The following is a 26,196-nucleotide window of genomic DNA, read 5'->3' as shown; positions in this document are numbered from 1 at the left end:
AAGAAAGAGAAACATGAAACTACGAAAACACAAGTCTTCACGCTTCATAATCCTCGCATGAATATCCAAGTCTTCAAGGTCACACCAATTTCTTCACTTTCAAAATCTTCAGAAGAACCAAAGTCTTTAGCTGAAGACATACATTTTTAGGGGTTGGCTTTCATCGTAAATATCAAACTCCTCATAGAATTATAGAGCCTGTGTACACCCACAAACATATTAGTCCCTTAACCTATAAGTCTTCAATACACCAAAATCACTAAGGGGCACTAGATGCACTTACAACTGAACTATTAGGGTTTCTGGCAGTGGCTACGTCATATGAACTCAGTGGCACCGGATAGAAAGAATCGGTGGGGCCGAGTTGCAGTTTAGAGTTTTAACATATTTGGATGGAGAAAGTGATTGAGTATTTTGGAGCAATATCACTAAGCATTTGAGAAAGCAAACCATTAAGCAACACCTCATCCCCTTTTAATAGTATTGGCTTTCCTATGCACTCAATGTGATCTTGGATCACTAAAACAAAATGAAGAGTCTTGAGATTTTGCCAATATGTGTCCTTAGCATTATGAGGGGTCCACATTTCTGTTCCATGCCATGCCATTCATTGAACTTCCTGAAATATTTATCTTGAATGGATATTGGTTCAATGAGCTATATGTAGGTATGAATTACCAAAACCATCCGGGGATTAGTTGCATTTTCACGGCAGCGGGTGATGCAAACCGATCAATGTTAGATCGGAAAACCAAAAAGAAAAACGCCGATCAAGGTGACCGGCAGGAGAGAGAAAAATCTGGAGCAATGGCTCGAGAAAAAGACTCTCTAGGGCAGTCGGTCAACATGACCGGTGGACGAACCCTAGGTATGGGCGGCGCGGCCCCCGGCGGCGGTCATGGAGGTCGACCGCCCCGGGGCCAACGCGCGGGTGCAGAAGCGATGGCGGCTAGGGTTTAGGATCGAGATAAGGCTGATACCATGTTAGAAGGGAGAGAGAGGGATTAGTGGAATTGTTGATTGTATTGCTTGAGCCTCGTGGGCATATATATATAGGAGTACAAAGTCATCTTTGTCAGCACCCCTGGTCTCCATGCCCAGGCTGACAAGGAGGACCCACTGACCGGGGGCTCGCCAGGCTCGCCCTCCGCTCCAAGGCCTGCCAGGGATAGGAAGCCCAACTCGCGAGTGATTGGGCTAGCATCGGTGCAGTGAAGCCCAACCACCGGGCCACTACTTAGGCACTACCACCAGAGGGATCGGGCATCTAGAGGATCAAGGCAACGACAGCGGCTACCCAAACCCTAACCTCCCTTTCTCGTGTTCTTCGTCTTGTACTCATATGTTGTAATCGAGCCCCACAAATTGGACTAGTGAGAGTGAATCGATCGCCATTACCACCACCACCCCATCTTCCCTCTTACATCTATTATCAGAGACCACTCCCTCCCCCTTCCTCTGCGTTGATCTAGCATACTTCATCGAAACCAGATCCTTCAGTCAAGCCCGCTCCCATTTCGCCGCCATGGATCCCGTCATTCAGTCATTCCTGGAGCGGATGGACACCACACTGAAGGAGTACAACACAATGATCCAGGCCTCCAACGCCAAGGTCGATGACCTCGTGGCGTGGCACCCTGATCTCGAGCGGCGTGTCGTAGATCTGGGCGGTACGGTGGTGGCCCTGCAACTCGCGCCCCCACCACCGCGCATGGAGGGCGTGATGATCCAAGCGCCTACATCGACAAACCCGCCGCCTACGACGGTCGACACCCACCCTAGGACCGCGCCTGGTGCAGCACCAGTTTCCCACGGGCCCAACGGCCGAGGCTTCTACAACATCTCACGGGTTCACCGGCGGCGTCCTTCCAGACATTGCCACCGCCCCCGGAAAACAGTCAGTACGACGGCCCTTCATCACCCCCTGCCCTCTCTTTGTTCGCACATGCTAGTCAGCTGGTTAGTGGTATGGGTCAGGCGCACCCATCCATCCAGTTTCCTTAGTTCACCGAAGATAATCTGAAACTATGGAAAACTCTCTGCGAGCAGTACTTCTCCATGTTTACTATTTTATCATCATTCTGGGTCCTGATGGCCGCATTGAACTTTGCTGGTTCTGTGTCATCTGGTTGCAGTCCGTCCAGAAACGACTTGCGGACTTTGATTGGGAATCATTTACCGCACTTCTCTGTATGCGCTTCGGCTGCGATCGACACCAAACGTTGATCCGCCAATTTTACATTGTGCGACAAATGACAATGGTGGCAGATTATATTGAGCAATTTGAATCAATTATTGATCATCTTAGCTCTTATTCTGACACAATTCATCTGTTTTACTTCCTCACTCGCTTTGTGGAGGGACTCCAGAAGGACACCCGTGCGGTGGTCCTAGTTCAGCGACCACCGGACTTGGACACGGCGTGCGCTCTGGCGCTTCTCCAAGAGGAAGTGGTTGACGATAGTGTTGACGACTACAACGACTGCGATGGACCACCATGGAACGGAAGCCGCGCGCGCTGACAACACAAAAATCAAGGTGCTCCGGGACTACGGGCGTGCCTACGGCCTATGATTCAAATACGGTGAGAGTTGGGGCCACGAGCATGTCTGCCACACCACCGTGCAGCTCCATGTGGTGGAGGAGATGCTGGAACTTTTTGGCATCGACACGGCAACTGACCACAACAACAGCATGCCATGGACCGACACAGTCATGGCTATCTCCCGATCGGCAGGGGATGGCAGCGTCTGCGCCAAGGTGTTCCAGCTGCTCGTGTCCATCCAATTGTGTGAGGTCCTTTTGTTGGTGGGTAGTGGTAGCTCTACATCCTCCATCAACCAACACCTGGCCAACCAGCTGTCAGGGGTGATTCCACTTTGCCAACCATGTTGTGTCCACGTCACCAACGATGGTGAGCTCACTTGCTCCGCGAGCATACCCGGTTGTCAGTAGTCGTCACAAGGGTAGGATTTTGCGAATGACATGAAAGTTCTTCCCCTGGGGACATACGACGCCATTCTAGGGATGGACTGGCTTGAACAACACAGCCCCATGATTGTGGAGTGAAAAAACAAGGTCAGATACCAACGCCACTAGGACCGGCCCGTCTATTCGGCCACGATGTCAATTCATCCACTTGCCACCTGATCACCAGCACCCAACTACAGAACTTGTGCCGCCAAGTCTTGCTGCTGCATCTGGTACTCCTGTACCCAGTGACTGAAGAGCAACAGATCGCGCCGTCACCATCACTAGACCTTCAGCAACTATTAACAGGGTTCCAGGATGATTTCGGAGAACCTACAGGACTGCCACCGCACCACGCATGTGACCATAAAATTACCCTCATGCTCGGAGCCCAGCCTGTCAACATCCGCCCCTACAGACACAAGCCTGAGCATAAGACGGAGATCAAGAGGCAAGTCAAAGAACTGCTGCAGTCCGGATTCATCTAGAGAAGCCATAGCAGTTTCTCGTCCCCAACCATCCTAGTTAAGAAGAAGGACGGGACGTGGCGCCTCTACATTGATACAGACATCTCAATGTGATGACATGTTGTATGATCGAAAGTATGTCTAGAGGGGGGTGATTAGACTACTTGACCAAATAAAAACCTAGCCTTTTCCCAATTTTAATTCTTGGCAGATTTTAGCAACTTAGCACAAGTCAAGCAATCAACCTACACATGCAATTCTAAGAGTATAGCAGCGGAATGTAAATCATTGCATATGAAGGTAAAGGGGAGGAGTTTGGAAGGAGCAAACACAATGTTGAAACGGAGATTTTTGGCGTGGTTCCGAAAGGTGGTGCTATCGTACATCCACGTTGATGGAGACTTCAACCCACGAAGGGTAACGGCTGCGCGAGTCCATGAAGGGCTCCACCCACGAAGGGTCCACGAAGAAGCAACCTTGTCTATCCCACTACGGCCATCGCCCAGGAAGGACTTGCCTCACTAGGGTAGATCACGAAGTAGGCAATCTCCTTGCCCGTACAAACTCCTTGGTTCAACTCCACTGTCTTGACGGAGGCTCCCAAGTGACACCTAACCAATCTAGGAGACACCACTCTCCAAAAGGTAATATATGGTGTGTTGATGATGAACTGCTTGCTCTTGTTCTTCAAATGATAGTCTCCCCAACACTCAACTCTCTCTCATAGGATTGGATTTGGTGGAAAGATGATTTGAGTGAAAAGCAACTTAGGGAAGGCTAGAGATCAAGATTCATATGGTGGGATTGGAATATCTTGGCCTCAACACATGAGTAGGTGGTTCTCTCTCAGAAAATGAATGCTGGAAGTGTAGGCATGTACTGATGGCTTTCCTCACGAATGAGGAGAGGGTGGGGGTATATATAGCATCCACACAAAATCTAACCGTTACACACAATTTACCAAACTCGATGGGACCAAATCAGAAAACTCGATCAGACCGATTTAGTTCATAATGTGACCTTTAGGCATTTCGGTGGGACCGACATGTCAACTCGGTGGGGCCGATTTCATTAGGGTTAGGGCATAACGTAATCTCGGTGAGACCGATTACACAAACTCGGTGGAACCGACTTTGGTAATAAGCTAACCAGAGAGTTGGTCAAGCAAACTAGGTGGGACCGATTTGCTCATCTCGGTGAGACCGAAATGTTATGAAAGTGTAACGCCCCGGATCCGATGCGCCAGGTGTCTGCCAGTTATTCACTGTCGTTGCCATGTCATTTGCCTGCGTGTTGTATTTTGCCATGTCATCATGCGCTTTGTGTCATCTTGTGCATTGCATTGCATCGTATACGTGTTCGTCTCATGCATCCGAGCATTTCCCCGTTGTCCATTTTGTGATCCAGCGCTCCTATGTCCTCCGGCGTCCTCTTCTTGCCTCTCTTCGTGAGCGGGTGTTAAACTTTCTCGAAATGGCCCGAGGTTTGCCAAGCGGTCTTGGTATAGCACCGGTAGACCGCCTGTCAAGTTTCGTGCCATTTGGAGTTCGTTTGGTACTCCAACGGTAAACCGGGTAACTGTAAAAGCCCCTCTCTCTTTGCAGCCCAACACCCCTTCCAAAGTGGCCCAAAACCCATCTAACTCCCCTCCATGCTCCCGGTCGTTCGATCATGATCGTGTGGCCGAAAACCGCTCCTCACTTGGACTCTCCTAGCTCCCTCTACCTATAAAATAGCCCCTCCCCCGAAATTCCGCAGTCCATTCCCCCGAAAACCTAGCAAATCTCCCTCCGCGCCGCCGGACACGTCCGCCGCCCCCATCAGCCTATCACCGCCTGCCACGTGTCGCCTCGCGCCGCCGCAGTCCGCCGGGGCCCGACCGCGGCCCGCCCGGGCCCGATCTGGGCGCCCGAGGCCCGCAGCCTCCCCCCGCCGGCCCGAGAGCCTCCCCGACCCCGACCTCCCCTTGCCTTGGCTCCCGCGCCGCGCGCTTCGCCGGGCCGCCGCCGCGCCCGCCCGGCCGCGCCTCCCCCCGCCGCCGGCCTTCGCGCCCCCGCCGGCCGCTCGCCGTCGCCGCGGGTCGCCGCCGCCGGCGGCCCTTCCGAGCGTCGCCGCCCGCTTCTCCTCCGGTCGGCCTCCTCCTCAACCCCGCCGGCCCCTTCTCCTCCAGCCATCCTCTGGCGAGCCCGGCCCGCCTCGACATCCGCGCCATTCAGATCCAGATTCGGATCTCAGAGGTTGACTTTCCCCTCCCCGAAAATATGCCCAAGTCCCAGATTTCTGACATTTTCATGCCATGTTCGTCATGCCGTATCTCTGCATCCGTATCTCCGTTTCGTGCGTGTAATATGTCAAATTGTTCGTCTCGACGAGTAAATCATTTCATTCCATTGCATCATTTACATTTGAGCTCATCTAGATGCCTGAATCATCGCCGTAAGAGTGCTTCATAATGTTTTCTGCTGTCTGTCATCAGAACGAGCTCATTTGTCATTTTTTCCATGATTGATGTGTGCATCCTATGAGGTTGATGTCTACATGTGTTTTGATCTATGACATGTCTTCTTTACAGAGGTGCTTACCATGTATTTTTGTGATCAATGTGGTGACTAGCACAAGCATGCAAACTAGGCTTCGTGATATTGCTGATTTTAGTCTTTGTTCTGCTGTTATTTTGATGCCATGTAAACTTGATGCTACAGAGAGATCCATGCATATTTTGAGATACTTCAGTAAGGGTGTTTTGAACATGTGATTATTGTCTATCCATTCATGGCCTTGTTGGCAATTATGAAGTAGTCTAGCATGTCATTTGAGTGCTCTACTTTTGCTTCAAAATGTTTCCTGGCAGATTGTTTACATGTTATTCAATTTAGCCAAGGATGCTATAGTTGATCCTTGCATGCTATAGACTTGTTCTTGACTTGGTTTGTTTCACAAACATGTTTTCTTGATGATGCTATGCTTATATTGTCATGCAATGACTTGTGGTGAGTGAATCGAGCTTGTTAAGTAGGGTTCATGATATTGCTGTTTTGCTAGGCTGAATCTGTTATTTCGTGATGCTATGTAAATCTGCTCCTACAAATCATTCTATGCATAATCTGGAGATGTTCTATAAACATGTTTTGATCTACATGTCATCCTCTATCCATCCATGCCCCTGGTTGCATTTACAGGTTGTTGTAGCTTGTTGTAATCTTGCTCTAAAGTTGCTTCATAATGTCACTGTCAGCCTGTTAACATTAAGTTCAGTTGTTACCATGATTATTGCTAGTGTTCCATGCACCCTATGACCTTGCTATTGCCATGCTTAGCTTCACAAATATGTCTTCTTACTGTTGGGTGCCATTCCATGCCATGTTTTGCTCTGTGGTGAGTGGTACAAGCTCATATACATGCCTTCATAATTCTGTTTCTGCCATGTATGAATCTGTATAATAACTTGCTATGTTTACTTGGGTGCCATCATATTTTCTGATCCTTTTTGGCTTATGATCAGTAAGGGTCTTTTGATCTATGCATTTAGTAGATTCATGTCATGCCTTTGTTTGCCATGATAAGTTCCGGTAACATGTTGTTTGATAGCTCTAAACATTGTATCGTGATGTTATTTTCTGCAAAGTCTGAAATTGTTATTACTTGCAATCTTACCATGTGTGTTTGAGCATGTTCTAGTTGATTTCTGGAGATAGCTCAGTGTTCATGTTTTGTTGTGCTTTACCTGTACATCATGTCCATGTCTTTTGTTTTCATGTTGGGGTGCTGTAGCTTGTTGTTTTGATGCTTGCAATATGCCTAGTTGCTGTTCTGGACAGATTGTCCTTTAAACTTGTATAGAGTGCATGTGTTGAACCGTTGCTCCGTTTTGAGTGTGCTCAATATGAAACTTGCTTAGAATTGCATGTAGTTTCATATTATCATGTTGCATTCAGGTTTTGAGGTGTTTGCTTGATGTTTGTATGCATTTTGCATCAATGCCATGTTTAACTTGTGGTTCTCATATCTTCTAGGCCGTAACTCCGAACTAAATGAACTTTATATGTAACTTGACTAGAATCTCGTGTAGATCATCCGTGTGCATCTTAACTTGTTGTTTAACAACTTGAAATAAGGTTTATTCAGATCTGGACCAATTTCAAAATATGCATATGAGGACTTACCGGAATTGTTATATGTTGATCCCGGCCTCATTTAAACTTGCTTTGATGTGTTGCTCTTGTTTGCATCATCTCTTGCCATGAGTAGCTTCATGTAGCCTTGTCATGCATCATGCTTGTTTGAGCATCATGTCTTGTCTATGTGTGGTGTGTTTACCATGTTGTGTGCTTCTTTTCGATAGTTCCTGTTTCGTTGCGATCGTGAGGATTCGTTCGTCTACGCTTGGTTCGGCTTCATCCGATCGTCTTCTTCATGGACTCGTTCTTCTTCCTTGCGGGATTTCAGACAAGATGACCGCTACCCTGGATCTCACTACTATCATTGCTATGCTAGTTGCTTCGTTCTATCGCTTCGCTGCGCTACCTATCTTTTGCTCGTCAAGCCTCCCATATTGCCATGAACCTCTAACCTTTGACACCTTTCCTATGCAAACCGTTGTTTGGCTATGTTACCGCTTTTGCTCAGCCCCTCTTATAGCGTTGCTAGTTGCAGGTGAAGTTGAAGATTTCTCCATGGTGGACAGGTTTATGTTTGGGATATCACAATATCTCTTATATTATTAATGCATCTATATACTTGGTAAAGGGTGGAAGACTCGGCCTTTTGCCTAGTGTTTTGTTCCACTCTTGTCGCCCTAGTTTCCGTCATACCGGTGTTATGTTCCCGGATTTTGTGTTCCTTACACGGTCGGGTGATTTATGGGACCCCCTTGACAGTTCGCTTTGAATAAAACTCCTCCAGCTAGGCCCAACCTTGGTTTTACCATTTGCCTCACCATCACCTATCCCTTTCCCTTGGGTCGGCCAACCCGGGGGTCATCTTTATTTTAGCCCCCCCGGGCCAGTGCTTGTCTAAGTGTTGGTCCGAACCGAGCGATGTCCGGCGCCCTCTGGGCAACCAGGGTCTATGCCAACCCGACGTCTGGCTCATCCGGTGTGCCCTGAGAACGAGATATGTGCAGCTCCTATCGGGATTTGTCGGCACAGCGGGAGGCTTTGCTGGTCTTGTTTTACCATTGTCAAAATGTCTTGTAAACCGGGATTCCGAGTCTGATCGGGTCTTCCTGGGAGAAGGTCTATTCCTTCATTGATCACGAGAGCTTGTCATGGGCTAAGTTGGGACACCCCTGCAGGGTATAATCTTTCGAAAGTCGTGCCTGCGGTTATAGGCAGATGGGAATTTGTTAATGTCCGGTTGTAGATAACTTGACACCAGATCCGAATTAAAACGCATCAACCGCGTGTGTAGCCGTGATGGTCTCTTCTCGGCGGAGTCCGGGAAGTGAACACGGTTTCTGTGTTATGTTTGACGTAAGTAGGAGTTCAGGATCACTTCTTGATCATTGCTAGCTTCACGACCGTTCCGCTTGCTCTCTTCTTGCTCTTATTTGCGTATGTTAGCCACCATATCATGCTTAGTCGCTGCTGCAGCCTCACCACTTTACCCCCTTCCTTTCCCTTTAAGCTTTGCTAGTCTTGATACCCATGGTAATGGGATTGCTGAGTCCTCGTGGCTCACAGATTACTACAACAACAGTTGCAGGTACAGGTTATGCGATGATCATGACGCGAGAGCGATGCTTGCTTTGCGTTAAGTTCTTCTTCTGCTTCTTCGATCAGGGGATAGATTCCAGGTCGGCAGCCTGGGCTAGCAGGGTGGGTGTCGTTTGAGTTTCTGTTTGTGTTTCATCCGTAGTCGGGTGATGCTCTTATGTATTGTGATGTTGTATATATGTGGCATTGTATGCCTCTTGTATGTATCCCCTTATATTATGTAATGTTGATGTAATGATATCCACCTTGCAAAAGCGTTTCAATATGCGGGTCTATCCTTGGTGGGACCTTCGAGTTCCTTTTGGATAGGGTCGCATATTGGGCGTGACAGAAAGGGAAACAGGGAGTTCTCATTGCGAACTCGGTGGGACCGATCGCTCATCTCGGTTAGACCGAAACATTATGAAGGGAAACAAAAAGTTTGTGATCCTATCTCGGTGAGACTGAGATCCCTATCGATGAGACCAAAGTGACTAGGGTTTCTGACAGTGGTTATGTCAAATAAACTCGGTGGCGCGGGATAGATCAAATTGGTGGGGCCAAGTTTGACTTTTGGTTTGGGACATATGTGGATATGAGAAAGTGGTTGAGGGTTTTTGAAGCATATCACTAAACATTTTGAGCAAGCAAGCCATTAAGGAACACCTCATCCCCTTTTAATAGTACTAGTTGACCCGTTGCGCCAAATGGCGCAGAGACCCGCTAAAGCCATGTTGTCGATGAAAATAGTTTCATTTTGCAAGAACATATTCGATATTGGTAGTAGAAAGCACATGTGTTAAATCGTGCTATATTGAAAATATGTTTATCACGCTCAAAAATCTAAGTTTGAAAAAAATCAAATTTGTATAACATGTATGGACCAGTTAAGGAAACATTTTTTTTAGTTCAAAATATGGTTATCACATTGAGAAATCTGAGTTTAAAAAAAAACATATTTGTATAAGAACATTACATGGCAGAATGACCCAGCAGCGCTAATAATATGACTTGTTGCACCAGACGCCACAAAATCATATTTAAAACCAACATTGAAAATATGTGTATTTGTTACTCTCTCCGTTCACTTTTAAAATATCTACAACGCCTTATAAAAGTGAACAGAGGGAGTAGTAACTTAAGGTTTGAGCAACCAGTTAGGGCATCAATGAAAACCCCTTTAGTGAAAAACTGAGATGATTTTTTTACAAATATATACTTGAGCGTGCAAAAACTGTAATCATTAACATTTCCAAACATCATACTAAAACAGTTGTTAACATAGCTCACACTTTTGCATTTAAGATAGCATATAATAAGATAGAAATAAATGTTTGGTTCTTCCTTAGGGATTCAACTGAACTTCGGTACACATATACATACATCCAACAATTTGCAACTTCATTGGATATTGCCATCGTTGAAGAGTGCTCTCCTTGTAGCTCTTTGTCCAAACATCCTATACATTGTGTTCTGCCGGTCATAGGCGAAGAAGCATGCAATAGCATTGAATTGGATGTTTATCATACAAGGCTTTTCCGTGAGAATGTCCTCGTCAAGTTGTGGCTTTCACTCTTCGCTAGAGGAAAACATGGCGCAAGAAGCCAATTAGAACCAACAATTATGTGGGTGATGCAGAGCATTGGTAGCCATTATATATGTGTGTATCTTGAATCAATCGGAAATAAAGATTAAATTATCTATATTGATACTTACAGACTGCTTTTGAGAGCTAGAGTATCTACAACAAAGCATCCAGAAGGATCTTTGGTGAAATGTGAACACCAATCATGTCAAAAATCTAAGGTAGAGTAAAAAAGCCTTAAATATCTACTAATAATAATCTGCTGCAAAACGCATGGAGCAAAAATAACCAAAGGGCGGTGTGTGGTGTATCATTCTTCTTATTTTAACACAAAAAGGAAAGATAAACAAGGACAAGTTCCATTTTTCATTTCTAAAACAACTCAATCTGATCATTTGAAATTATTTACCTGGTAGACTTGAACCAAATACGGTACAAATATTATTTTGCCTCTTCTTGTATGATAAGTAACTTTCATATTTCAGGCCTAAGTTAACATGGTATAAAATAAAGTAGTCATTTTTCATGTAGTTAGTTTTGGGTAAGATAATCCAAAATATAACTAATGCTACAGGAGAACCACATATCAAGTTATCATCAACCTAAGATCTTGACCATAAAATTGAACAAAAAAATGATTTTTTTAGCATTGTACCTGCGGCAAAATTGCCACAAATCACAGCGAAATATGTGTGTATTAATCTATTGTTCAGTCCTAAAACTGGATTAATGCATGCAACTGAGCATAGACTTTTTTTATGGAAGTCAGCATAACACAAATTTGTTGGGAGCAATTCGTCTTGATATTCCAGAGTCAGATTGGTCAAAAAACTATTATAACAGGTGGAGCTAACTCTTAAATTACTGTTGTAGGAGGTTGAGCGTGTGTACCCTTTTACATGAGATTCAGCTTATGTATGTCTACATGATGTTGGGCCTCATTTGCAACTAAAGATGTTTCTTTGGTCATTTTCTAGCCTGGATTGCATTATGCTTGATGTATACAGAGTTTGCAAGGCGGATGTGGACGTCCGCATGTGCCCGCCTGGCATAGCGAGCAGCCAAAAGTCGCGGACGCGAGACGCTGCTAATTCTGTGATTACAGTTGCGAACGTTGCAGGCGGATGGGGACACGCAGCAGACGCGTCCGCTGGCATCCTGATTTGAATGAGTGGGAGAGCAGGTTTAGGGTAATATCATCATATCATGCCGTCATATACCGAGACTGGAAGTATAATAAAACACCGAGAACTACATGACATCAAATCCATGACAACAGACACGACACCGACAAAGTAGCTGAGGCAAAAAAAGTTTTGTTGTTCTAAACCAGAATACAATTGAGGAGACCTAGAGACAGATAATTTATGGGTCGGTGAAAGAGGCTGGGGACTAACTGAGACACCAGAATACCTACGGATATCACAAAGAGATGAGAAATGGTAAACCTGTTAACATTGTTTAGTACTCAAACAATCCCAAAATGCAAAATGGTATTGAGAAAACTATCATGGCAGATCTTACACAATGCTAATTTATCCACTAAGATTCTGCCAGAAATAAGCATGTCTTACAGATTCAGTAGCTGTGTTGCATGGAAAACTATGGAGCATTCATGGTTGTATATAATTTTCACAAGCTGCGATTATTTTGTCACACCTCCAGTGACAAAGCTATAAACTATCTAATGGACCAAAATGAAACTTTTGACATTCTGCATACCATTTTTCCCTACTATAATGTGATGAAGCTCTGAACTGTACATACCAAGATTTTCATTGGACCATTCAGGACTTTGACGAAAGATACAAAAACTGCATTCAGCTTCTCTGTTTAAGGCTTCCTCAGTAATAAACCAATACTTCAGGATAGAATAATCTGAAAACCATAAATGAGAACAACTCAAATCAATCTTGCAACACCTCATAAAACCGTAAAAACAATAATGGTTTGTTCTTGACTAAAGTTGGATGTTGAATCCATTTTATATATAGAAAATAAACACTCCTACTCGATCTCCCTCAAATAAACCTACAGCTAGGATAGAGTTTGAACAATTGTGCAGCCAACAAAGACATGATGCCTAGAATAAACATATAGATGAAGAAATCAATGAAGGGTGGTCTCACTGTCCATGGCTAAGCAAGCCAGTTAGAGAAATGTGATGTCAACGCTGAAACTCGAAGAGACTAAGCCACGACACGGTGCACGCAGTGAGTTTTACATCGGGCTTGCAGGTCTGGCTCGAGCAAAAGAAACTCAGCCATTAAGCAAAGGACACTTGTAACTGGAAAACATAGCAGCTCATAACCACATGGAGTAGAAACTATTTACAAGAACGAATGAGACAAATGATGAATTAGCATATTCCTCAGTTCAACAACCAATTTTACACTCAAACATAATAACAGAAGCCAAGAATGCCATAGTCACCGTGGACAAAAGTAAAACAAGACACATATTACTGAAATGTACTTATATAAAGAACCATATGAAAAGAACATACAGATGTGTTGCGTGTTTAACTGTTTATAGAAGGCACTTACAGAATAATTACCTCAACAGCTTAGATTTGCTTATACAAGGCACAGTCACATCACGCGTTCCCTTGAATCTCGCTAAGATCCGTATGTCAATCATCTGAAAATGATGATCAAACATTTCTCTTGAAATCAGCCAAACACAGATTTATTTAGGGATGAGGAAGTTATTTGTTAAACAAAGTTAGTTCGGCCTAGTCCCAGAGTTCATAAACCACAGAAAGGAATTACAACCATTCTTTTAGTCTCTTTGTGGGCTCTTCAAAATAGAGAAGAATACAAAGTTTCTTAAAAGCACACATGTTCAGAACCAAATGTAGATGAAATAAAGCTCAACACTCAGTATGCTATGCTAATTCACCAATGTAAAACCAATTTAAAACCAAGATGGAAACAAGCAGCTTGTACATACCCATAGAAATTGGTTCTGAACCTGCAATGCACAGTCTCTTCTAATTGTTGTTGTAGCGATTCACATCAAAACTGCAAATGAGAAGGTAAAATTCAGAAAACTCTTACATTTGTTAATATAACTATTCACAGGTCAACTATATTGAAAGAAAAAGGCACTTTCTTTTCATCTAAAAGGACTTTACCAACACATCAATACCATGTATGCAATCTGGACATGCCAGCCAGAGGAAGATGCAAGGTTACATGAACCAACTGGACATGCTAAAATTGTAACCCCTCTTCCGGTGAACATACCTGAAACATGACATCTTCGAGTTCCTCCAGAACTGCTACTTCCCTGTTCGAGGATCTCTCTATATCAGCCACTAACATCATGTTCATGGTGCTCACCTCAGCCTGCAATTTCAGCGGACAGAGAGGTCCAAAAAGAAGAAACAAGTGCAAGATCAGAAATAGGGAAAAAGAAAAGGAAAGTGAGGCGTCTTGATGCCTCGACGAACATGCGACCTCGGCAGGAGCGAGAGGAGGGACCCGGCCAGCAGCAGCGGCAGCAGCCGAGGACGTTCGATGCCGCGCGATGCCTCAACCAGTAGGCGGCCACTCCAGCCCGGTAGATGGGGAGGCATGGACGCGCGGTCCTGACAGAGATGCGCATGTCTATGAAGACGATGAGACGGCGCCGGCAAAGCATGGGGCAGCGGCTGCCATGCGGCACAGCAAGGCATGCCGCCTGGCGCGGCTGCTCTTCCCCTCCTTCCGTCAACTAAGACCATGAGATGTCCCCGGAATCTAAGCACCAGCGGCGCGCTCTTCGTCGGAGCGGCAGCATGAGAAACCGAGAGGGGGCGGGGCGGCAGCGGCGGTGGAGATTGGAGAGGTGGAAAGGGAAACTGGAGGTGGCCAAGGGCTGACGGAGATATTTTGCCAGTCCATCTCTCTCCAACTGCAGATGGAGGTGAGGCACGCACGATGCATCGGTCAGCCAGGCCCCACACGCACATGCAGACGAGATGCAACACCGCGCACAGGAAAAGCTTGCTGGGCGTTTATGCGCACAAGACATAGGAGTAGCAGCCGACGAGCGGGACCTGGAGCAGCGGCAGCCCACCCGTCATCGCGCTAGTACAAATGGGTGTGCACAATCCGGGTGCACATGTGTCCACCCATCCCTCTGCAGCAGACGCAGGACGCACGATGCGGGATTTTTTAACGCGTGAGGAGCGCCGCGCCAGAAGCGGTTGACGGAGAAAACCAGAAAACACCATATGTGCAGCCACCGCAGCTGATGAGCAGGACCAGGAGAAGCATCGGCCCACCCGTCATCAAGACAGCATAAGTTCGGGCACAAAAGCCAGGTGCACATGCAACGGCTGACCCTTCAGCAGCTCCCCCACGAGGCACGACGCGGGCAAAGCGCGCATGCGGCGTGGCAGCAGAGGCTGCCCCGCGCACCGAAAAAATTGGCACCCAGCCAATCGGATCGACCCCGAGCCCACGGGTCATAACTGGCACCCAGCCAATCGGATCGACCCCAAGCCCACGGGTCATATCATGTCCATGATTCACCACGTGGTGAAAATGAGACAGACCAATTTCCAGCGAGCATCCAACGGACAGCAGCGAAAAAAGAACCTTGTTGACCACGATCGAATGACCATCGAAGGACGCGATCGGGGGAGCATTCTGGGAGCGAGTTGCCCAGCCGCATTATTGGTTAAAATTGGCTTTCCTATGGATTCAATGTGATCTTGGATCACTTAAATGAAAATGTAGAGTCTTGAGCTTTTAGAGTTTGAGCCAATCCTTTGTCCTTAGCATTTTGAGGGGTCCACATTCCTAATTCATGCCATGCCAATCATTGAACTTTTCTGAGATATTCATCTTAAATTAGCATTAGTTCAATGAGTTATATGTTTTAATCATTACCAAAACCACCCAGGGATAGTTGCACTTTCAATCTCCCCTTTTTTGGTAATTGATGACAACATATAAACCAAAGCTTCTACAAATGATAATAAGATTTAAATACATCGTCGCTTTGAGAAGTATGTGATAGGCAAGAGCTCCCTCTAAATTTGTGCATTATTTAAGATTTGCTTTTGAATGTAAATGCACAATCGATTAGTCTCATGGGTTACTCTTCCATGTCACATACATCTTGATGGAGCGCTCAAAATGATAGAAATTAAAAGCATGCACTCATCACCAAGCAAAGTGAATGATCATATATGAATATAAGAGATAATATCATCCAAACACACATTAAAGTAGCATATAATCAAACACATGATCGTTCAAGTATCTCACACAAGGACATAAGGTATCAAACAAGCATACAATAAAGTTTACCCAAATAACGTGCAAGAGAGATAAAAAACAACACTCTCTCTTGAAGCCTATGATCTATACATATTTCTCCCCCTTTGGCAACAAGTTACCAAAAAGTTCAAATATGCATAGTGTTATGCGTCTCTCAGGCTTGGTCTCCGTGAGGTGGTGTAGTTATGACTCCAAGGACGAAGACTTCAGTTGATGTAGCTGGAGCTGCTGGAGTGGCTACTGGAGGTGGCACTGAAGTTGTGGCTGCTGGTGCAGATGTAGTTGCTCTAGCATCAAGTATTGGCACTGCAGCTGACCTCTGACATCTTGCCACATACTGAAAAGCTTCTATAGTTTCCTTTCCTTTCTTCTCCTCTGCTTCCTCCTGGAGCTGCTCAACTATTGTTTGTATCTCAGTGACTTTCAGATCAAGATCATAGAACTTTTGTTCAATGATCCTCTCCAAGCTTTCCTGATTCTGAGTCAGGGTGATCAAGCCCTTCTCAATCCTCAAGGTAGATTGGATCAGAAATCCAAGTTGATCTTGTTTTCTCTTCAAGAACACTTGAGATGCCTCTTCAGCACTTGGCATCTTTGCAGATTTTTCTGCCCTCGCCTTTGCTCTCTTCTCATGTGCTTGCACTGATGAAGGGTCATTCTCATCCATGACAACTGTGTTGTCTTCAAAATCTGGCTTGAGGGGTAAGTGCTCTTTGTCCAACAAGTAAGTGCATGTGCCCATCTTTGAGTTGATGAGCACCTGAATTTATGGAGCATACCCACAAGACCTTTTTTGACCAGCAACTGTCCTCTTAATTGTCTCTACAATCAGACTCATGACCTTGAATTTTTGAGGGACATCAAAAATGTGCAGCAAGTTGATTGAATGTCCTCTTATCATCCTATGATCTCCAAATTTGGGCAAAAGAGTATGCCTCAAGATAGTGTTGATGGTAGGCAGACCAGACAACAGATACTTCATAGAGCCCAACTTATGAGTTTCTAGGGCTTCATGAGGAATTTCCTTGTACATATTTGTCATGGAGTTGTGGTCTTTCTTCTTCTTGGCATACACATCCAAATCATCCTCATGGTCTTCTGGAGCATTGATCAATTTTGCCCATTCTTCAACAGTTGATTGGTACCTTGTACCTTCAGACATCCACGTTATCCTTCCATCTGGATAGAAATGAGCAGTGGAGTTGAATTGCATGATAGCTCATCATTCCACTTGGTGAGCTTCTGTCCAACAAACTTGTCAACTCCACAAGCTTTGAAGTTGTCATATACACCTGGGAAGTGATCTTCATTCTCTCTGATGTATGTCCAGTCAACCCATCTCATTGTTGGGGAACGTAGCAGAAATTCAAAAAATTTCCTACGTAACACCAAGATCTATCTATGGAGAGACCAGCAACGAGTAGAAAGGGGAGTGCATCTACATACCCTTGTAGATCGCTAAGCGGAAGCGTTCAAGTGAACGGGGTTGATGGAGTCGCACTCGTCGTGATTCAGATCACCGATGATCAAGTGCCGAACGGACGGCACCTCCGCGTTCAACACACGTACAGCCCGGTGACGTCTCCCACGCCTTGATCCAGCAAGGAGAGAGGGAGAGGTTGAGGAAGACTCCATCCAACAGCAGCACAACGGCGTGGTGGTGGTGGAGGAGCGTGGCAATCCCGCAGGGCTTCGCCAAGCACCTGCAGGAGAGGAGATGTGTCACGGGAGGGAGAGGGAGGCAACCAAAGGCCTTAGGTCTGATTGCTCCTCCTTTTCCCCACTATATATAGGGCCAAGGGAGAGGGGGAGGGCGCAGCCTTGCCCCCTCCTCCAAGGAAGGGGTGCGGCTAAGGATGGGGAGGAGTCCATCCTCCCCAAGGCACCTCGGAGGTGCCTTCCCCCTTTAGGACTCTTCCCTCTCCAAGTTTCCTTGCGCATGGGCCTCTTGGGGCTGGTGCCCTTGGCCCATGTAGGCCAAGGCGCACCCCCTACAGCCCATGTGGCCCCCGGGGCAGGTGGCCCCACCCGGTGGGCCCCAGGGACCCTTCCGGTGGCCCCGGTACAATACCGATGACCCCGAAACTTGTCCCGATGGCCGAAACAGGACTTCCTATATATAAATCTTTACCTCCGGACCATTCCGGAACTCCTCGTGACGTCCGGGATCTCATCCGGGACTCCGAACAACATTTGGTAACCACATACAAGCTTCCTTTATAACCCTAGCGTCATCGAACCTTAAGTGTGTAGACCCTACGGGTTCGGGAGACATGCAGACATGACCGAGACGTTCTCCGGTCAATAACCAACAGCGGGATCTGGATACCCATGATGGCTCCCACATGTTCCACGATGATCTCATCGGATGAACCACGATGTCAAGGACTCAATCGATCCCGTATTCAATTCCCTTTGTCTATCGGTATGTTACTTGCCCGAGATTCGATCGTCGGTATACCGATACCTTGTTCAATCTCGTTACTGGCAAGTCTCTTTACTCGTTCTGTAACACATCATCCCGTGATCAACTCCTTGGTCACATTTGCGCAAATGATGATGTCCTACCGAGTGGGCCCAGAGATACCTCTCCGTTTACACGGAGTGACAAATTCCAGTCTCGATCCGCATAAAACAATAGATACTTTCGGAGATACCTGTAGTGCACCTTTATAGTCACCCAGTTACGTTGTGACGTTTGATACACCCAAAGCACTCCTACGGTATCCAGGAGTTACACGATCTCATGGTCAAAGGAAGAGATACTTGACATTGGCAAAGCTCTAGCAAACGAACTACACGATCTTTGTGCTAGTCTTAGGATTGGGTCTTGTCCATCACATCATTCTCCTAATGATGTGATCCCGTTATCAACGACATCCAATGTCCATAGCCAGGAAACCATGACTATCTGTTGATCACAACGAGCTAGTCAACTAGAGGCTCACTAGGGACATATTGTGGTCTATGTATTCACACGTGTATTACGATTTCCGGATAATACAGTTATAGCATGAATAAAAGACAATTATCATGAACAAGGAAATATAATAATTATACTTTTATTATTGCCTCTAGGGCATATTTCCAACACTCATGTCACAGACAATTGGCTTCTTGTCAAGCAGAATGGTCTCGTAGAAGTCTTATTGTTCTTTGGTGTGGAACCTGTAGTCCACAGCAGTTTTCCATCTCACAGCATAAGGATCATTCTTCCTCCAAAGTCTCAGACTTGCATCCTTCCCGATGCTCATGTCCTCTGCCACTGGATGAGTGTCATTCTGGTCTGGAATCTTTGGTTTAAGTTTTCTCAACGCTTGGGCTTCAGCATCTTCTTCTTCAACTTCAGGCACTGGGGCCTTGTTCTTCTCTTCAGCTGGGATGTTTCTGGTGCTTTTCTTGGGTGCAGACTTGGTGGTATGAGCATCAGCTTTGGGAGCATGTTTGGGCTTAGCAGCAGCCCCTGACTTGATTGCATCTCCCATTAGCTTTTGGAACTTGGGTGCTGGTGCAGTATCCTCTTCCTCTTCCTCTTCAGAATCTCTCACCATAGTTGACTTTCCAAGAACTTTTGCAATTGTGGTTCTTGCCCTTTTCTTCTTCTTGCCATCACCAACTGCTTCACCATCATCTGATTCTAGTGTGATTTTCATGGTTTCTCCTGTTGCAACTTTTCTTGGCTTGGATGTTGGCACTCTCCTTGCTGGTGCCTTCTTGTTCATACCAGGCTTTGTGGTAGCAGCAGTGCCATACTCCTTCTTCATCACCTTCTTCTTTGAGGTGGCCTCATCCTCAATAGCAACATAATCCTCATCTTCAGAGTCTGGGGTTCTCTTCTTCCTTGCTCTAGTGGCTACCTTGAGCAAGTTACTTGGTGTGCTCCTGCTGCCCTCATCATAGCTGCTTGAGATATTAGTGCCTTCACTCATTTGCACTTGCTCTTCAGACTTATTCTGGCTATCACTCTGGTCAGACATCTTGGCAGGCAAACTGACAGCAAACCTTGTGAATAGATATAGATGAGGTAGAGTAGATGAACATCACAAAGTGCAGAGATTTTACAAAACAAATGAGTCAAAAACTTAGTTTTAGTTCTCTACTGAAATGATTTCGGAGCTACCGAATTGATAAACTCGGTGATACCGAAGCAACATTTGGAACCTAAACTAGTGAACTCGGTCAGACCGAGTCACAGTTTGGTGGCACCGAGATTGCTAGGGTTTCATAGAGAATTGAACTCAGTCACACAGATTTGCAGTTTTCGGTCAGACCGAAAAGCGCACGTGTAATGGCCTAAGCCAAATCGGTGAGACCGATTTCTACGATTCGGTCGGTCCGAGATGAGTTCAGCGGCAAGCTAACCCTAAATTTTTGAATCAAACTAAACCTAAGGAATTTTTCTCTGGGTAGATTAATTTCAGACGTGGCAAGAATCATGGCATTGACCTCGTGCTTCGAATCGGAGGAAAAATGAGAGCACAAGGGGTCAAACACATACCCTAGTTCGGTGGGTGTTCGCTACGGCGGCAACGGCAGCGGCGGGAGGTCGCTGACGGCAAGGAGTCAATCCGGAGACCCGAGGAGGCAGAGTAGGATACGCGCGGGCTGAGGGGTTTTTGAAGAAATTTCCAAAATATCACCCGTGGGTATATATATCCCAACCCTGTCGGTGTGACCGAGTGGAACAACTCGGTGGCACCGAGATGCAGAATCGCAAGCGGTTACTGCAACTTGATGTGACCGAAATGTTCAAATCGGTTGCATCGAGATGAAAACCTAGATCAACTTAGTGAACTTGATGTGACCTAAATGGATGACTCGGTCATACCGAAATGCACAAAGAGGTTTTGGAAGTTTAAGTCTACAACGAATCGGGACTCTGAGTGCTCCTCACACAGAATGGTTCGAATCTGACTTGATCAAACTTTGTGATGTAGCATCAATAGAGTTGAGACGACAAAAGCATAGATCGCTAAAGAAGGTTCTTAAGCATTCTTGTCCATCCACTTGGCAAAAGAGAAAGAGCCAAACAATCAAAGTAACAAGTGGATGTCCTTGAATGAGTAAAACATGCAACCAACATGCTCACACAATAAAATGGCAAATGAAATATGTGGCAAAGCATGCACAAATACTCTAGCATCTATCAAGCAATTTGCGATAACTAGGTCATCTATATATAAGTATATTAACTTAGGAGTCAAATGAGAACATTTGATCATAGGTCATACTCACCGTTTAAGCACAAGTGGGGTTACCACTTTTACATAAAGCATTGTTGTGCTCACACCGTTAGAGTTGCTTTAGCTCAATTCTTAGAGTAAAGCTCCCCTAGATGTGATATCCCCCCTAAGAGGGATGAACTAACCTTGGGTTTTGTCAATGATTACTTCATGTAGGTGTTGAAGATGTGGATGCTCATTGTTGATGTAGATCATTTGGAGCAGTCCATTAGAGTGAGTTGCACTTCCAATACCTACATGGGTTAGTCCCACAAGGAACAAACAAGGATATCCATAGACACAGAGTGATGCACACACAAGATGCTGTCTATGAAAGCATTAGGTTACCTTGTCCCTTGTCTTAACAATAAGAGGGTTTGTGACTCCATGAACTAGTTGTTGGAAATATGCCCTAGAGGTAATAATAAAAGTATTATTATATTTCAATGTTCATGATAAATGTCTTTTATTCATGCTATAACTGTATTATCCGGAAATCGTAATACACGTGTGAATACTTAGACCACAATATGTCCCTGGTGAGCCTCTAGTTGACCAGCTCGTTGTGATCAACAGATAGTCATGGTTTCCTGACTATGGACATTGGATGTCGTTGATAACGGGATCACATCATTAGGAGAATGATGTGATGGACAAGACCCAATCCTAAGCATAGCATAAAAGATCGTGTAGTTCGTTTTGATAGAGCTTTGCCAATGTCAAGTATCTCTTCCTTAGACCATGAGATCGTGTAACTCCCGGATACCGTAAGAGTGCCTTGGGTGTATCAAACGTCACAACGTAACTGGGTGACTATAAAGGTGCATTACAGGTATCTCCGAAAGTAGCTGTTGGGTTGACACGGATCGAGACTGGGATTTGTCACTCCGTATAACGGAGAGGTATCTCTGGGCCCACTCGGTAATGCATCATCATTATGAGCTCAATGTGACCAAGGTGTTGGACACGGGATCATGCATTACGGTACGAGTAAAGTGACTTGCCGGTAACGAGACTGAACAAGGTATTGGGATACCGACGATCGAGTCTCGGGCAAGTAACGTACCGATTGACAAAGGGAATTGCATACAGGGTTTGATCGAATCCTCGACATAGTGGTTCATCCGATGACAACATCGAGGAGCATGTGGGAGCCATCATGGGTATCCAGATCCCGCTGTTGGTTATTGACTGAGAGCGTCTCGGTCATGTCTGCATGTCTCCCGAACCCGTAGGGTCTACACACTTAAGGTTCGGTGACGCTAGGGTTATTAGGAAGACTAGTATGTGACTACCGAATGTTGTTTGGAGTCCCGGATGGGATCCTGGACGTCACGAGGAGATCCGGAATGGTCCGGAGGTAAAGATTTATATATGGGAAGTTGTCAAACGGACACCGGGAAGTTTCGGGGTCATACCGGTATTGTACCGGGGCCACCGGAAGGGTTCCGGGGGTCCACCGGGAGGGGCCACCCCTCCCGGGGGGCCACATGGGCTGCGTGGGGCAGGGAGCCAGCCCCTGGTGGGCTGGCCGCACCCCCCTCCCTTGGGCCCATGCGCCTAGGGTTGAGGGGGAACCCTGGAGGGGGCGCCCCCCTTGACTTGGGGGGCAAGCCACCCTCTCCCCTCTCCCCTAGGCCGCCGCACCCCCCCCCTAGATGGGTTCTAGGGGGCCGGCTCCCTTCTCCCTTCCCCCTATAAATAGAGGGGTGAGGGGAGGGCAGCCGCGAACCACCCTCCAAGGCGCAGCCCTCCCCTCCCCAACACCTCTCCTCCTCCGTTGTGTGCTTGGCGAAGCCCTGTCGGAGTACTGCCTCTCCACCATCACCACGCCGTCGTGCTGCCGGTGGAGCTGTCTTCCTCAACCTCTCCTTCCCCCTTGCTGGATCAAGAAGGAGGAGACGTCTCCCGTCCCGTACGTGTGTTGAACGCGGAGGTGCTGTCCGTTCAGCACTTGGTCATCGGTGATTCGAATCACGTCGAGTACGACTACATCATCACCTTGCAAGCTTCCGCACGCGATCTACAAGTGGTATGTAGATGCAAACTCTCTCCCTTGACTCGTTGCTTAGATGAACTCATAGATGGATCTTGGTGAAACCGTAGGAAAAATTTTAATTTTCTGCAACGTTCCCCAACAGTGGCATCATGAGCTAGGTCTATGCGTAGTTCTCTTTGCACGAGTAGAACACAATTTTATTGTGGGCGTGGATTTTGTCATCTTACTTGCCTCTACTAGTCTTTTCTTGCTCAACGGTATTGTGGGATGAAGCGGCCCGGACCAACCTTACACGTACGCTTACGTGAGACCGGTTCCACCGACTGACATGCACTAGTTGCATAAGGTGGCTGGCGGGTGTCTGTCTCTCCCACTTTAGTTGGAGTGGAATCGATGAACAGGGCCCTTATGAAGGGTAAATAGAAGTTGACAAAATCACGTTGTGGTGATTCGTAGGTAAGAAAACGTTCTTGCTAGAACCCAATTGCAGCCACGTAAAAGATGCAACAACAATTAGAGGACGTCTAACTTGTTTTTGCAGCGATTGATCATGTGATGTGATATGGCCAGAAGTTGTGATGAATGATGAATTGTGATGTATGAGATCATGTTCTTTGTAATAGGATTCACGACTTGCATGTCGATGAGTATGACAACCGGCAGGAGCCATAGGAGTTGTCTTTATTTTTTGTATGACCTGCGTGTCATTGAATAACGCCATGTAAACTACTTTACTTTATTGCTAAACGTTAGTCATAGAAGTAGAAGTAGTCGTTGGCGTGACAACTTCATGAAGACACGATGATGGAGATCATGATGATGGAGATCATGGTGTCAAGCCGGTGACAAGATGATCATGGAGCCCCGAAGATGAAGATCAATGGAGCTATATGATATTGGCCATATCATGTCACAACTATATAATTGCATGTGATGTTTATTATGTTTATGCATCTTGTTTACTTAGGACGACGGTAGTAAATAAGATGATCCCTTATAAAAAAATTCAAGAAGTGTTCTCCCCTAACTGTGCACCGTTGCTACAGTTCGTCGCTTCTAAGCACCACGTGATGATCGGGTGTGATGGATTCTTACGTTCACATACAACGGGTGTAAGACAGTTTTACACAGCGAAAACACTTAGGGTTAACTTGACGAGCCTAGCATGTGCAGACATGGCCTCGGAACACGGAGACCGAAAGGTCGAACATGAATCGTATGGAAGATACGATCAACATGAGAATGTTCACCGACGATGACTAGTCCGTCTCACGTGATGATCGGACACGGGCTAGTCGACTCGGATCGTGTAACACTTAGATGACTAGAGGGATGTCTAATCTAAGTGGGAGTTCATAATTTGATTAGAACTTTATTATCATGAACTTAGTCTAAAACCTTTGCAAATATGTCTTGTAGATCAATGGCCAACGCTAATGTCAACATGAACTTCAACGCGTTCCTAGAGAAAACCAAGCTGAAAGATGATGGCAGCAACTATACGGACTGGGTCCGGAACCTGAGGATCATCCTCATAGCTGCCAGGAAACAATATGTCCTAGAAGGACCGCTAGGTGACGCTCCCGTCCCAGAGAACCAAGACATTATGAATGCTTGGCAGTCTCGTGCTGATGATTACTCCCTCGTTCAGTGCGGCATGCTTTACAGCTTAGAACCGGGGCTCCAAAAACGTTTTGAGCATCACGGAGCATATGAGATGTTCGAAGAGCTGAAACTAGTTTTCCAAGCTCATGCCCGGGTCGAGAGATATGATGTCTCCGACAAGTTCTACAGTTGTAAGATGGAGGAAAACAGTTCTGTCAGTGAGCACATCCTGAAGATGTCTGGGTTGCACAACCGTATGACCCAGCTGAACATTAACCTCCCAGATGAGGCGGTCATTGACAGAATCCTCCAGTCGCTCCCACCAAGCTACAAGAGCTTTGTGATGAACTACAACATGCAGGGGATGGAAAAGACCATTCCTGAAGTGTTCTCGATCCTGAAGTCAGCAGAGGCTGAAATCAAGAAAGAACATCAAGTGTTGATGGTCAATAAGACCACTAAGTTCAAGAAGGGCAAGGGTAAGAAGAACTTCAAGAAGGACGGCAAAGATGTTGCCGCGCCTGGTAAGCCAGTTACCGGGAAGAAGTCAAAGAATGGACCTAAGCCTGAGACTGAGTGCTTTTATTGCAAGGGGAAGGGTCACTGGAAGCGGAACTGCCCCAAATACTTAGCGGATAAGAAGGCCGGCAACACCAAAGGTATATTTGATATACCTGTGATTGATGTGTACCTTACCAGTACTCGTAGTAACTCCTGGGTATTTGATACCGGTGCCGTTGCTCATATTTGTAACTCACAGCAGGAGCTGCGGAATAAACGGAGACTGGCGAAGGACGAGGTGACGATGCGCGTCGGGAATAGTTCCAGAGTCGATGTGATCGCCGTCGGCACGCTGCCTCTACATTTACCTACGGGATTAGTTTTGAACCTTAATAATTGTTATTTAGTGCCAAGTTTGAGCATGAACATTGTATCTGGATCTCGTTTAATACGAGATGGCTACTCATTTAAGTCTGAGAATAATGGTTGTTCGATTTATATGAGAGATATGTTTTATGGTCATGCTCCGATGGTCAATGGTTTATTCTTAATGAATCTCGAGCGTAATATTACACATGTTCATAGTGTAGATGCCAAAAGATTTAAAGTTGATAACGATAGTCCCACATACTTGTGGCACTGCCACCTTGGTCACATTGGTGTCAAGCGCATGAAGAAGCTCCATGCCGATGGACTTTTAGAGTCTCTTGATTATGAATCGTTTGACACGTGTGAACCATGCCTTTTGGGCAAAATGACCAAGACTCCGTTCTCCGGAACAATGGAGCGAGCAACCAACTTGTTGGAAATCATACATACCGATGTGTGCGGTCCAATGAGCGTTGAGGCTCGCGGAGGATATCATTATGTTCTCACTCTCA

General features: G+C 46.1%; 1 long non-coding RNA gene across 7 annotated transcripts; it reads right to left on the bottom strand.

The window, feature by feature from the left end:
• Positions 1–10,327: 10,327 nt before the first annotated feature.
• On the bottom strand, positions 10,328–14,655 carry LOC123091824 (uncharacterized). Of its 7 annotated transcripts, none has more exons than XR_006443582.1 (6): positions 14,177–14,654; positions 13,964–14,065; positions 13,668–13,738; positions 12,845–13,355; positions 12,483–12,593; positions 10,328–10,709 (listed from the first exon to the last, which is right to left on the bottom strand). It is a non-coding gene; the product is annotated as an uncharacterized lncRNA (long non-coding RNA). The 7 variants fall into 7 exon arrangements; XR_006443577.1 differs by having other exon boundaries at positions 10,396–10,709; positions 13,273–13,355; positions 14,177–14,636; XR_006443580.1 differs by having other exon boundaries at positions 10,396–10,704; positions 12,483–13,355; positions 14,177–14,655.
• Between the last annotated feature and the right edge of the window lie 11,541 nt (positions 14,656–26,196).

The sequence above is a fragment of the Triticum aestivum genome, chromosome 4B (assembly GCF_018294505.1).
Source record: "Triticum aestivum cultivar Chinese Spring chromosome 4B, IWGSC CS RefSeq v2.1, whole genome shotgun sequence".
NCBI classification, from domain to species: Eukaryota; Viridiplantae; Streptophyta; class Magnoliopsida; order Poales; family Poaceae; genus Triticum; species Triticum aestivum.
Note: the sequence above shows the minus strand (reverse complement) of the source record. Positions and strands in the feature narration are given on the sequence as shown.